The 15,730-nt window shown below is 35.2% G+C and overlaps 1 long non-coding RNA gene across 1 annotated transcript; it reads left to right on the forward strand.

Moving 5' to 3' along the window:
- The first annotated feature begins 513 nt into the window (after positions 1-513).
- LOC126811863 (uncharacterized) lies at positions 514-14,588 on the forward strand. Its single transcript, XR_007675760.2, has 4 exons — positions 514-1,767; positions 5,001-5,419; positions 10,945-11,001; positions 14,508-14,588. It is a non-coding gene; the product is annotated as an uncharacterized LOC126811863 (long non-coding RNA).
- Positions 14,589-15,730: the final 1,142 nt, after the last annotated feature.

Consider the following 15,730-nt stretch of genomic DNA (forward strand, 5'->3'; position numbering starts at 1 on the left):
TGTCATTTAGGTGAAGCGACATAGTCTGGTTATAGATAAAATAAAAATTTGCTGCGTTCTTGTTCTGCTCGATCACCTATTCTAAAAGCCATTTACATTATACACGGTCTATCTTTACATCATATAGAGTGTATGTACATTGAAGATAATTCATCTTTTACCTTTAATTGCAATAGTCATTGACAACAAGACAGGCGATACCTTGAAATGAGGTGAGACAAAAGACAAAATATTCGAGAAAATTTACTCCGTTGTTATCTGGGGGGATGGGTCACCCGTGCCGATAAAGACTCGTTTCTCAAGTAAAGTAAACACAAACGTATACAATGTTGATGAGGACATATTGAAATAGTTTTTTCTGTCACAACTAATGTGACACTCAAATTTAGAAATCAAATGTTCTCAAGTAAATGTTAAAAATATCAACTATTGTATTGAAGAAATCTCAGCGCAATTTAGATATTCAAGGCAGCTTCAACCGCACACGACTAGTCTTGACAAACAAGTCTAGTCTTAAGCCGGACCTGTGCCTCGCGCACTTGCTGATGGCCGTCCACGCGTGGATGATTTTCCTTCCACCAATGAAATAGCTGAGTTGCTACACTACGAAGAGATTGCTGTGAACTGTAGTTATATTTTCAGTATATAGATCTAGGTGCATGCACGTTTATTTACACAGAAATACTAGATCACTAAACAATCAGTTATGTAGTTTATTGTTCATTTTATCGGCATAAAAGGGATAACAAGTAGAGCTGTTATATCATTTTAAATTGGATAGCGATACACGAACACGCACCTGCCAGCGAGGACGACGGTTATGTAGTGATTCGATGACGGGACATTGATGACACCTTAGTTACCTGTCAGTGTTATAACGGTTTGGATATATTATAGTACGTGTGACATATTGAAAACAATTTGAAGTATATTACTCGCTGTGGTTTATTTGTGAAAAACTTGAGATTGTTACCAACAGTATCTGATTCTAGAGAGGTATAAACTGAACATACAGGTGAAATAGACCCAGAGACTTATTAGTACAGCTGAATTAGGTTCGATTTGCAGAGTTCATACTTCGTCAACTTATAAATTATAAACTTGTAAAGTCGTGAGTTAAATAATACTGAGCTTATAAAGTCTAAGCTTATAAAGTCGTGAGCTAAATGCTGTTGAAGTTTAGGTTTATAACATCGTCAACTTATATAAAGTCTTTAGGTCGGGCTGTTAATGGATATATCTGTTCATCAGTAGTACATCGATGTAAAAACTGTCAAGATACTATATAATATATATTGTACCATAGTGAAGTTGAAAGTCAGTTACGGTCTGTGAACATAATAGACTGTTGTATTATATTTGGAGGTTATTGTATGTGTACCGTTATTATTGTGTGTTAAGGTTTGAGTTTGTGCACCTGTAGTCCGTGTAACGGTAAACTTTCTATAAAGGACAACTACGACACCCGACTGTTGTCAATGATTGGCAGCAACCCGTTCACGCCGCTACGTTGTATTGTGGTGTGCATTTAAGACCCAATAAAAGACAATAATCGTAGCAGGTAACAAAAACTATAAATTTAAATACATTTACTACAAAAGGTATATTTAAGACGGACATCACTTTCTATTGTATTTGGTAACGTTGACTGTATAGTGGTATCAACATGTTTGGGAGTATATCAGAAGTATTGCTGATTCTAGTAACAGTATGTCTTGTACGTATTCCCGCCGAACAGGACTGTAACGGATGCGACTGTTTTGTCAGGTAAATTCATTCATTTGTTCATACAATTAGATATTAAAATATCACTCAAATCACAATGCCACTGATTAAATAATTTTAATAACCACCACCCTTCACCACCACCACGCACCCCTATGACTGAAATGACAATAATAAATGCATTTCAATACTCTCAGAACTAAGGATATTTGGTTCCAATCATCTACGTCCAAAAACGGAAAATGCGCAGTGGATGCCCGCACGAACTGCTAGGTTGCTGGCCCTTAGCAACCCTATGATCGGCATTGCCTGGGGTGACTTTAAAGTTGCTAGCCCTTTGCAACTCTACGGCCGGCATTGCCTGGGATGACTTAATTTTCGTTAATCTTATTCACAACGAACGGTTTTTCTACTGAGAATAAATTCAAAGCGGATAGATAAGAAATCCCAAGAGCGTTTTAGAGGATTTCTAGTCTGTCTACCATATGTTGGCGATATTGAAAAACAAATTATAAATTTTAAGGGAAATCAAAATCATAACAAAGTATTCTTTCATTTCACAGTGGACAGTGTTTGGTTTGACCCACCACTGACCGCTACCTACTGGGCAATGTTCAGATTTTAATAAGATTATACAGGAAGAATGAATGGGAGCATTCAGTTCAATTTGTATAAGGTCAAAGGTCACTGTTATTACTTCATTCTTACACATGCACGTGTGTTTAATAACAAATTTAAGATTGCAAAACGAGTTATAAAAATGATCTGATATAATGTAGTCTTCTGGAAAGATTTCTTGAGCAGCAGTGCGGGTCCCCAAGCCCCTTAGTTACCCTTCCCCCGCAGGGTAACTTAATAAGTTAGGGTGTCTTAATAAGTATAGTTTTGTAGAAATAGATATTATTTTAATTTCATTTCAAAGTAAAAAGAGCGGTCCAAACTGGGCCCCGCAAATGCTAAAACCGTTACCTAGAGCATTGTAATTTGCCAATCGAAGTAAAGACTTAATTCTATTGTCCACAGTCCTACTACCCACTCAAGTAGTATACAAGTTCTCATATAAAGTACATTTCTCTCACAGCGTAAAACGACTACCTGTATTTATGTATACCCGTATTTCTATGGGCATGTTGTATACCTGTTCTGGAATAGGTTCACCGCGTTTAGTCAAACTTCTTATGTATTCATGAATTCATGAATTAATATATAAGTTAAAATACAAAGAAAAAATCAAGGTTACTAGGTTCAGGTTTGTCAATGATAATTACACCCATATATAAAATAAACAGTTATTTCATGCATTTGTTTGTTGATTAAACAGAACATTACTTTTAAAAACACAAGTCTGGCTGATACTGGATATTATGACGTGAGAACTTTGTCGTTACGCAAAGAAACTCTTTAAAATGCTTTGTTAGTATTAGCTGTTGTTCCACAGATATAAGCATTTACTGAGTTTTGAAGATTGAAATACATGTATATACATTTTCGTGAACTGAAACTTAGAACACCGGTTAAATGCTATATTCCAAAGCTTCCCTCGTGATCGCTAAAAAAATACGGATATATATGCTAATATCCCGGTTGCCTGCGATATCACTCCAGGTGGAGGCGAACGTAAATCCTTAGCCAAGTACATGTAGCAAAATATCCGGATTTTCACCCTCTATTCTTTGAAATAGGGCACTCTCCGCGTTTTGCATAATTCACAACGGGCCTTAAATTTTAAAAAGCAAATTCATGACTTGGTTCTTCATCTTAATAGAAATTGTTGTTTATTTATTTTGTAAAGAGTGTAACGTTACGAGATTATGTCACAACTTACAATATGACGTAATGTCAATATATCTTTCTAACCAGCCAATCATATCCCGTCAATAGCTACTGTGAATTATTACCCGTGCATTAAATGTTATTTAATTAGATACCGCTTGTTAATTTCATTACTAAATACCTAGTGTCAGATTTAATGACACCGACTAAACAAATATCAACACGCTCATTAGTAGGTCTTGACAATCTGTCAAAACAGTTCCATAGATGTGATTAACTAGTCTGTTGACAGTCCTTCGAGCGATCAAGTACAGTTATGGAATTACATTGATGAAATAGTATTAGTGTACTGATCGACCTTTAAAAATTACAATTAACACCATGTACATGTAGTTTCCTTAGCATTTTGTCATCAGATAATGCAGAGCTCAAGCTTAAAATATTCCTTATATTGCCAAGGTACAGAGAACAAGTTTGTAATTGTCAAGAAATGGATTACAACCCACACTTTCATTATATCATGAACAATGAAAAAAAAAACAATTTTGTTTTATTAAACATAATCTTGGTGTTTTCTGTCCGAAAATGTCTTGGGCATTTATTCACGAAAACACGAGTTTTTCTGCTCAAGAATCATTCCGGAAATCATTACCTTTAATCTCGGTGATCCACAAAAACAAACTGATGTCATAGTAAAATCTCATTAACCCTTGCCACATCAATTAGTAATCTAATCGTCCTGTTCACCCCCTTTTCCGTCGCGTATCTGTTAAACCATTATGACCGATAGTTACTAAGCGATTATTGCATCACTATTTTGAACATATTATTGATATATTTGCTAGTGATTACATCACTGTGATTATTGATAAAACAGGGGGCGATAATCCTGTTAAATTCATGCAGCGATTTGGTGATATAGAACTTTTTTGCCAGGTGTAATAATGACGTCACATGAAATAACGTTATCATTCTAATTAAGAAATGATTAGTACATCCTAATTAATTTAACCCTTGAGGGGAATTTCCCCTGGTGATGTCAATGGCGTGTAATGAGGGGGGATATCCCAAGGATTAAGATACCGTGATGATTGTCGAGTGTCACATTTCATAACATTGTATTTCCTTAAATTTTGTTTTACATCTGCACATCCCTGGGGCTAGAAGCTAATTTCACAACAACTCTTCGTTTGTGAGTCACCTGTTCAAAACAATATAATACATCTGAGTTTCCACAAAAAAAATTGTATTATATAAATTTGATACAAAATAGAGAACATGACATTGTTATATGCGTACATGTATCTGTGTTTTACAGAAAAGGTGATTTGAAAATAATAAGGTTATTGATTAGCATTCATTAATTATTATATTGGAGAATGGAGCATACCTTTCAATCTTTTGGACGTTATACCTCATTTCATTTCATTCGTAGCATAACAAGTCTTTCGATTGGAAAGAGTACCGCTCTACAATGGAATACCTTATTTCTTTCTTTTTAGGGACAATGTCTATGACGAGCGAGCCAACACCAACGTGAAACCAAGTTGCCAGGAAGGCAAGGTGACGTGGATGAACCCGACTAATGCTATACGCCTAGATCTAAAACCGTCTATACCAGGAGAATTTAAAGCCTGTATTCTTGTCAACAGTGAAAGTGTGACGACTTTAGTTTCCAGGGAATTGTCTACAGACACCGTTTCAAATTACAGAAGACAAACTTTAGAAAACAAAATGTCGCTACAACCATGGTTTATCGCTGTCGGCCAAGGCAAAGAATACTGTGTGACGTCTTCGGAAAATTCCGTCTTGCTGTACATGGAGATAGAAGCTACTACAATGAATTCTGGATTATCCAGGGTTACTATCTATTATGATTTAGAAATTTTAACGAGCTTGGCGCAACCCGGTCCCATGGAAGGTATGTACACAGCTTAATTTATTGTATTCTTATTGCTTGAGACACCAAATTCAATACTCAACTAAATCTCACCCACAAGTGAAAGTTGACTGAATTATTGAAATAACAATCAGGTGCATACTCCTGTGATTTCTTACACAACAAACAGAATCGCCCTCTTAGAACCTATAGTCATTGACCTGATCTGTTTTCAATATAAGAAAGCAGTACTTAATGAACAGTACACAAGCTATTATACAAGAGCGATGGAATAATTTGAAAAAAAAATCGAACCACAGTACATCAGATTGTGAAATACATTGTATAATCTCATAATGCAAAGACCTGTCCCGGAAAGTGTTACCACTGATTGCCTCTTGCAAGACATCCACCGGTCTGATATTTAACGACCATTTCTGTTTACTTTAATACCGCAAAATATACATAGATTAAAACACATTAAAAACATAAAGATCATTTTTATGGAATACAATCACTGGTGCGACGTTTCGACAAGTATTCTCTTATCGTTTTCAAGCACAAGATGATTGGGTTCCATAATACCTAAGACTTTGCATGATTGGTTACAGCATGAATACGCACACATAATACATTTAGCTGAAAAAAAAAACAACATACATGCATGTAATACATTAAACACAATACAGAATCTTACTGGGCATCAATAATTTTGTCTTCAGCCGATTTCCGTTTTATTCCCAGGGACATAATTTCTATAACCCAACTATTTTACGCAGATTCTGAGAAATCATGGAATTGTTTGTTATCAATCTACATGTAATCTAACATAAATCTGAATTATTTATTTATAGTACATTTTTCATCAGGGAAGTAAATAGTTAGTAAGAGTTTTATTAAAATACATCTTGGTATTCATCTTTTATATCATAATACCACAGTCATTATGGAAGCTTATCGTGCACGGAAATGCTTTAAAATCTGAACAATACTTAAGATATTTGTTATTGAGTAGTTGCTTGCAGGTGTTACACAGATATCCATAAAAACTCTTAATAACTCCTTTAAATCCCTTCACTCCCACATGAACAACTACACTTAACACTTGATAGCGCAGACTAGCTTCAGTAAAGAGTTGCGTACAATATTACAAAGGGGCTTGGAATTTATACCGTAATATACTGATATGAATGATTCATACCCAGGTCCCTATTATTTAGTTTAATTTAGGGTTTCAATATGGGATAGGTTGTTTAATGCATTTGTAAAAAATAAATGACAAGAGGTTAGCCAGTAAGAAGCTATATATCCCAAAATATTAGCACAACGGTAAACGATGAAAAGATAATATGTACCGATACAAACTGATTTCAACACTGGTTTAATAACATTTTAAAGTACTTTTCGCCCGTCGTGGGGTTATTCATACACACTTTCAAATGCATCGAACCGATATCAAGTCTGGGTCTTGAAAAGAGAGAGAAATGTGATTTAACGGGACTAACATATGGATCAAATTTATTTAAATAAATCGCTTGCGCGTAGGGGTCTTTAACAGTGGGAGGACCCGGAAAAAAACCCACGAGGTTGGACGGGCGGTCTTACTCCTTGTCACGTTCAAGTGGGGAATATAATCGAAACCACGCCACTTGACTAAATGAATACCCCCCCCCCCCAAGATGCTGTTTAATATAAGACTAAGTATATATTTCATGATATCTATAAAGGGGATATTCGAAGTTTACTGTTCAAATATTTCATATTTAGTCGGAGTCGGTAATAAAGAAATGAAATGGGGTTTTAATGTCCTACTTTTCTGTACCAACCGGGATAATGAAGACGTTACAGCTCTAGGGGAAATTTTGTCCGAGGGATAGCGGTATTTCCGCCCACATTGCACCGATTTCCAACTGTCAGCACATCTTTACGTGCACGCCAACATGTACACAGGTCCTCGATTTATAACAAAATGTCATCCTTTACCTGTGGAAAGATCCATCAGAAGAACTCAACGAAAACGGAAAATAATTTCTAGCTTCTCCTTTTGTCGCACACGTCATTCACATGTGGATTTTTTTTTTTTTTTCTCCCAATCGAAAAACTTCACGGCCCACCGCGGAACGACAGAGTATTTAAGAGTCGGGGAATCAGGAACAATGCCAGGGAGGAAATTTTTGTATAGATATCGGCGTTACTGACTTCTCTTTCAAGCACACTAATGTGCATACACATGTGGATTTCGGATCCCCCCCCCCCGTCCCGTCCCCCACTGAAAGACCACTTCAACACCCAGTATTCAAGAGATTAGTAACACTTATATGGCAATTCTATAGGTATTTGCAATTACATATAATGTTCAGATCAATGAGGACATGTAAATAAAACGTAACATATATGGTTGTGTTCTATAAATGTAGGTCGTCCGTGAATTGCATAAGGTATCCCTCAGCGAATTTTGTCGTTGCTTGAGTCTCCCTGAACATGTATTTTATACAAATAATTAGACTTCTAGACATTGTAGTGTACAGTTTTTTTCCTTCTAACCTTTTGTGGATAAATGGAGCTCTTATACACCAGACCCCTAATTTACATGTCCATAAATAATTAAACCCTTTCGCAGTTGCATGTAGCTTGTCAATATCACTGTATCCAGGATGAGTACAATAGGGGTCAGTTTTAGCTCATGTCAAGGGTCAGTGAGACCCGTCAAAACAAAATGACCACAGAATAGGTCAATTTATTACTATGCTGACCTCTTCACAGATGACGCCTAAAAATAGATAATGTTCTTTAGAATTGTAACACCACGTGCACAACGCCCTGTGGTGTTTTTAATAACAGTCAAAAGATTCTTCATCGTTCTGATTTCGCTTTTCTCAATTAATCTTTTACCTGAATGAAGAATGATTATTCATCCATTTTCCTGCTGAATAGAACACCTGAGATCTATCATTTCTGTATAAAATACTGCCCCGCCTCCCTGATCGTAATTGGTAATTCATTTGAATAAATTTCTGTAAATGGCATAAAAATAACATTTAGTGCATGAACCATGAGTAAATTATAATGTATCAAACTCTTAATATGAAACATATTCTAATATTGTTTTCTCTTTCTGCAACATATGGTAGCAAATCTCATTAAGTAAGAAATTATCATAGGCTTAAATTTGGGTTATTAAATTTCTAATAAATGATGATGTTCAAACTGTTTAAAATAAAATCAGTAAAGCGTATTTTATTAAAACAATTGAGTAGGTAACATCACGTCAAATGGGAAACTAATGCTATGTTGAAAGATGAACATAATACAAAATCAAACAACTGAAGTAACGTGTGCAATGGCAGTTAAATATTATTTAGCGCGTGAGACAACATTGTTAACCAGATTTGAACAACATATTACGACAATAAATCGCCATTATATATACCAGGTATAAAACATTTTAATAGGAGTGCACTTGGGACACCATACATGTACCTTTACTTGGTTGGTCTTTTCATTTAAAAAACAACATGCGGTCACTTGATCTCTTGACAATGCATGGTTTGACCCAGTCGACTTAACCACACTGTGACCTTGTGTTGATCTTAAACATTTAACAAAAGAATATGGGGAACATATTGAATTATCTTGCGGAATGATACGGATACACCATAATATCATATAAAGTAGAACATCAATATGTTATAAGCTATGCGAACTACTCATCGATTATATATATATCTTATCTTAGACACCTCTACTGACTATAATTTGTTGTATATGGAGATATGAATATGTGTTTGAGAGAGAGAGAGAAATGGGGTTTAACGTCCACTCGACACAAACTAGGTCATTTCGGGACTAACGTATGGTTTAATTTTATTTACATAATTCGCTTGCGCGTAGGGGTCTTTAGCAGTGGGAGGAAACCGGAGGACCCGGAGAAAACCCACGAGGTTGGACAGGCGACCCTACTCCTTGCCACGTACAACCGGGGATTCGAAACCACGCCAGTCGACTCAATGACGAATATGTTTTTGATAACAAAGTCTTGTTGAAACTACAGTAATAGTTATCCATAAATAGTGTTTTAATTGAATATTTTTACCGTTATTTATTCTCAGGGCATCCGTTAAAGTTATGTATTTATCTTCTTTTATGAAAATATATATTATGCGAAATTGTCAACAGTTCCATTCGCCGTTATTTTCCGTCTTTCTAACACCAGATCTTTTAGGCTATAACGTGCAAGTTTAAACAACAGAGCTCTATCCCAGTATTTATTGTGACACAAAATCGGATATAACTTTGAAAGCTGCATTGACCGCTTTTCTAGAACATCTTGTTAGCGTTAAAAATTTGACTTATAGTCTGATCTGTGGACTGATGAACAGTTCAGATTTGTCAAATATTATTCCAAGGCTTAAGCAGCACCATCCAGGTTAAACCTCTAATTAAATATTGTGGCTTGAGTCTTTTGTCCAGAATAACAATACCCGGTGCTTCATCAGTGACGGATAAAGGTGGTCAGTAGCTGACCCCTACTTGACCTTCGACGGAGTTACCGCCCCTGTGTCATTTCATCTCAATTCCCTGTCCGACCCCTTCTTGAATTTCTGTGTTGGCATTGTGTGTATAGCATTCAGTGACTACCTGTGGGTTTTTCACAATTTGAACAATATCACAAAGGTTAAAATCTTGCATTCTTTCTCCAATTTAATTCAAATCAATTCTTTAAGTGTTAATAATTGCCAGACTACAGTTCTTGCCTCATTAGTATTGCTATTTAAGCAAATGCACTCACACACAGAATTAAAATTATAGAATTCAAAATAATGAATGCATTGAATGGACAGACAGGCTGGGGACAGGTTCTGCTTCTCCTTGTATTAGCAGTAAGCAACCAATCCGTGCCACGACTTAGATCCGACTGTTTTCGGATTATGGCTACACACATACTCTTTTATGGATTCGTCATACAACAATATCTTTCCGGATTTGATATAATCCACTTTATAACATACGGATTACTTAACTGGCCCAGGGCATCCATGTTAAGACGCGAAATCTCAACAGTATTTTAGTTGTGTCAATAAACCATCACCACCAATATGGCTCGATAGTTGAAGATGGGTTAAGGTGGTCATTAAATATGATCATGTAAAGTACGAAGCTTTGATCTAATAGATATTTAATAGACCATTAAATTTAAGATCTTGTCATTAAACCACAAGAATTTATGATTTAAACTTTTAAAAAGGTAATTAAATCATTGTGTCTCGGAAACAGGGTTGACGGCAGCTGCCTAGTAACAAAATAAATGTAATAAATTATATGTTTACTTTTGCCCTTTCGGGACTAACTGGGTATTGTTTCGGAAAACACGAGGACCAATGGCTGGCTATACATTTCATCTATATATTACGACACTGATATATCAGCCACATTATTGGTTTTTAAAATGTCCACATTTTATATTCAATTTCGTGAATATTAATTATTTTGTCAATAGTATTCAATTAGTTCAATGTATAAAATAATTTGCAATATAATCCATTCAATGGTTTTTTTCTTTCTTCTAGATTGTCGACCATGTGATGATGAAGAGCTGTTAAAGTCGTTTTGTAGTAGCGAGTTTGGTAAGTATTTTAATCTAATCATCACATGTAATGAATAAGCTTTTACATTAGACTTTGTCTATAAAGAAAGTGACGCGAATATATCCTATTTTCATGCCAAAATCACTTTCCTAGAACGTTATAGGGCGGACACATCCGTCGTTATATATGTAAATTACATTGTGTTTAATAAGGTTGTATTCCAGAACTATGTCTAGCACACTATTTAAGTCGTCATTAGACTTATGGTATATAGTTATAAATCTGCCACAGTCGTTGAAATTGACAACCTTTTATTCCTATGAAACCATACGTACGTTTAAAACAAATTAATTTTAAACCTTACTGTCAATAAAACGGTGAACTCTCGGAGACACAGAGGAGGCTCCGAATAAACAAAACCAAGTCTTTAATAATGAAAAAGAAATAACATAGCAAAATGGTGGTGTTGGTCGGCGTCTTTATGGGTTGTATTCAATGAAATATTGCATAATCCGCTTTAAAAGAAAAGGGGAGGAAATTCTACAATTATTGACATACGGTTTTAAGATGGCGTCGTTCTGTAATTAAATGTGTTGTTCGCGGTTAAGTAGATCTGCAAACTTGATTTGCTTTCTCATCCCTTTCTAATGTGACCCAGGGCAATATTAGCCCCGCGTCATATCCTGGGGTATCTATGTTATTGCTCATGAAAACCGTAACGTCAATGTTGTCCAGTTTTTAATAACAGATTATTTAAAAATAAAACGCACAGTGTGAAATGTGACACTTTTATTATACGATTTTAGAGTTATACACGTAATGCAACATCTTTGGGCTATCAAGGTGTAAACAGGTTTTTCAATCCAATAATAACTAAAATCGATTTTACAATAATATAAAAAAACCCTCTATAACATTTGGATACTAGATCGTATGTTTGGCCAAATATTATTATGTTTGCGCGATAGTAACATAATAAATATTACTTAACTTATGTTTTGATTTTTGGTACCAAATAGCCAAGAATCTTGCTTAATATTAAACGTTAACTGATCAAAGCCACTGGTAGTCATTTGGTGGACAACATTATGAACGTGAAATCCCTAATAGAAAATCAGTCCAAAATTCACTCGTTTCGTTTAGCATTTACAAATAATTGAGTGAAACAATTTTAACATTGGACATCCTATGCCGGTGTTGGTTTAAATATTTTGACAAACCTCTTTTTAATCCGATGGAATCCAACGTTTTTAAATATAGCGCACGTCATATTAAGAATCTGGGTTTTCTAACAAACCAAAGATCGAAACGGAAACGAAACTTTTAGTTTGCTAATTCTATGAATCATAGAACTGAACATCAATTATTTCTCTTTATATCGTCCAGAATCAATCCCTGTGAATATAAAATTACATACTTTTAAATCAGATAATTTCCCTGGTTAGTTTTTACGGATAAAATTGCTACTCATGACAATGTCAACTGATCTATTTCAACCAGAATCCATCATTATAAACGATAAAACACCGACCAGGAATGATTTGCGATTATATCGCCATACTCAAGCCGATTAAAATGTAATTCGTTATATTTGCAACTTGATCATCTGTTATTTATATCAATAGAAGTGCAATTAGAAGATTAGGGGTCCTATCAATGGCTGACTAAAAGGGCTACTTGCATAAATAGAAACATGACGCTGAATAAGTAACACGGGCGTGATTATTTATACATTTATAGAATAGCCTATTCATCTGTTGATTCAATATGATAATTTAAACTAATAACTACAGTGTACATTAATATAGCAATTCGATATTGTATAAATATTTGAAATACAGAAAGATATAATAATATGTTCATGTATTAATACAAATACCATGTGAGAAGAGTGAAGAAACTCCTTATTCCAAGATCAAACGAAACATGCATGTTGAAAATCTTATTAGTTCATCTCTCAATTCTACTTTTTCAATTTCTACCCTAATTGTTAAACGTACATGTATTTCGTTCATTCGGTATAATCACTCAGCCATAGATAAAGATGTCTAAAGCTAAATGAGATGATAGAACATTAAAATCGTCACGGATTGAAAGACCAAAACAAAACCCACAAGAAACATCACAGGCGCCGCCATGTTGTATTTAACTGGAACTGTCACCCATGACAGCCCTTGACCTTGTAATTAAGATGGCCGGCAACATGAAAGCTTGTAAAATGGTCATAAAGAAGAACCACGTGTTCTTTACTAGTTGTTCTTCTCGGTTTGAACAATAGTCATATCTATGCGTAAATTACTTTGATAAGGGACAAACTTTACTGTATCATTAAATTGGTTTATATTAATGATGAATGTTTCATTAGCACTACTGGACAGCCCATCGTTGTTGGAAATTAATAAGAAAAAAAACTCAAATTAACAACATTATCCAGCACATAACCAAATGTGTCAGGGCAACATGGTCGTGGTGATCAATGATTTTGCATAAGGAGCAAGATCCCGCTAGGTCACTAAAACTCAATATTCACATCGTTAGGGGTCGGGCGGGGTGTCCCTTTCCTTGAGCTGTGTGGAACATGATAGACTCGACTTTAAGCATATCTGACACCCAGTAAAACATTACGCAAAGTGCGTCATTGCGCCCCCTTCACTTGGTCCCTGACGGGCCAGCCAATTTTTAGTTTACCCCTCCAGTCTACTTCACAATAATTTATTCCTTGTCTCTAAATCACACAATATAAAAATCAAGGTTAATTTACAATAGCATGTTTCACATTTGTTTAACATGATTATTATTTACAATAAAACTAGCACCGTGGTTCATTCAGACAAGGGAATAGAGATAAGATCTAATGGCATGGCGGTCTAATATAGTTATATTACTACTATAAATTACTTGTTGTCGGTAAGATCAAACACTTAACGTGTTAATAACCTACACTAGAAGGGTTATTACTGCTACTGGCCCCGTCATTGTTGATTTATCAACTATTTTAACTATTAAGATTTAGAATTGGTTTGAGAATTTTATACTGACGAATATTGACAGGGTTTGAGAACCCCACTATTCATTTCATTGCAACCATCATCTGAATTACATGTATGACTAACCTGTGGTCTTTTGAACAAAAGTTATGTCTGTTTTGACTAAATTTAGAAGAAAGCAGGCGATTATTAAAATGTTTCATTCTTCTGTCTGTTTGTATGGAAGACCAAACAGCTCTTTATTCAGTGTTCTTAATCAGTTCTTAATTGATAGTCATTAATTCTTTTTTTCTTCATTTGTTGTCGTATTTGGACATTTTTACACAAAAATTAACATCTATATCTTAAAATAAATATTTGAACTAAGAACACTGAATAGAGAGCTGTTTGGTCTTCCTTATGTTTGTCCATCAAACTTTTTCGGACACGATAAATCTACATCATTGGGTTCCATAATTATAAATGTTGACTGTTTTATTGTGCTCAGTCTCTAAAAAAAAACAACCCAAAGATTATGACTCAAAACATGTTAATTGACTTCTTGTTTTTATTTTTCAGTTGTTATCGGTAGTATGATGAAGGTTACTGACCAATCCGAATTAGGCAAAACACGGATAACAATAGATGTAGACGAGGTTATTCGACAGAAAGATGGCGAATTTAACAAAGACACTGGAAAACTTGAAGGCCATATATTCGCTCCTGTCCACTGTGATATACGGAAAGGACCTGGAGTATTTTTATTTACTGGTCGATCGAGACTAGGTCACCCTACATTAACTTGCGCACCATTTTATGAACATTGGTTAAGGATTCTAAAATCAGCGAAGGAATCTGGAACCTTGGAATGCTCCGTTAGTTGAATATATTTATTTAATGATAATACAGACCAATAAGGAACTATAATTCCATTACTCCGATATAAGTATTCACTGCTTTCGGTGATTGTGCCACAATCGCACCCTTCCTCACTGAAAAATCCCGATGCCATGCTTGACATTTGACAAGTGAAGAGCGCAAGTAGCACGATATGACGCAATTCCGAAATGCAAAATGTGGTGCAGTGCGGAATACTTTACAACATAAAATACAACCTAAAGCAGTACTTTGTAGCCCGGTGATACAGAAGTTATTAAATGGAAAGCGTTCAGTGCGAGTATAAATCACACCTTGCGCAGTATGGAAGGATTTAACAGAAGAATCCATATAGACTGAGCATGTGACTTGATCTCTTACTTTCCAAAATGTCATCTATGTGGAAGGAGAACATTTGTCATGGTTTGATATCGGTTGTGCCGTGACGTATAACATTATAGGACTATTCTGTCCCGGTTGTCGTTCCCTCGTGGGGTTTAACGCCCGCTTCCGCCGAAAGTGATATTGCAGACAAACTATTAATGTCTCCGTTGTATTCTGTTTCTTTGATTCGTACAGTGTCGTGTACATGTCATTAGCCAATCAAATTGCTGACACTACTGTGATGATCCATCAATGAAATTATATGAAATCCGGTGAACAGAAGAATGTGATTCGTCTCAATGTTGAAAAATATATATATAACCTATTGTATATCTCTTTATCTACCACAAGAATGTCTGTGTTCATCAAACGCATACTGTGGTACTCTTTTTTTCTTTACTATCAAATCTTATTTCATTTATATAATTCAGTTATACAATTTCGCTTTTTGACAGTTTTATCCAAGAATCGTTTTAAATTGTTGTAGATTTTTTTCCCATGACATAATATCAGTTACAATATAAGTGTTACCTTATTCATGA

Source organism: Patella vulgata, chromosome 2 (assembly GCF_932274485.2).
Source record: "Patella vulgata chromosome 2, xgPatVulg1.2, whole genome shotgun sequence".
NCBI classification, from domain to species: domain Eukaryota; kingdom Metazoa; phylum Mollusca; class Gastropoda; family Patellidae; genus Patella; species Patella vulgata.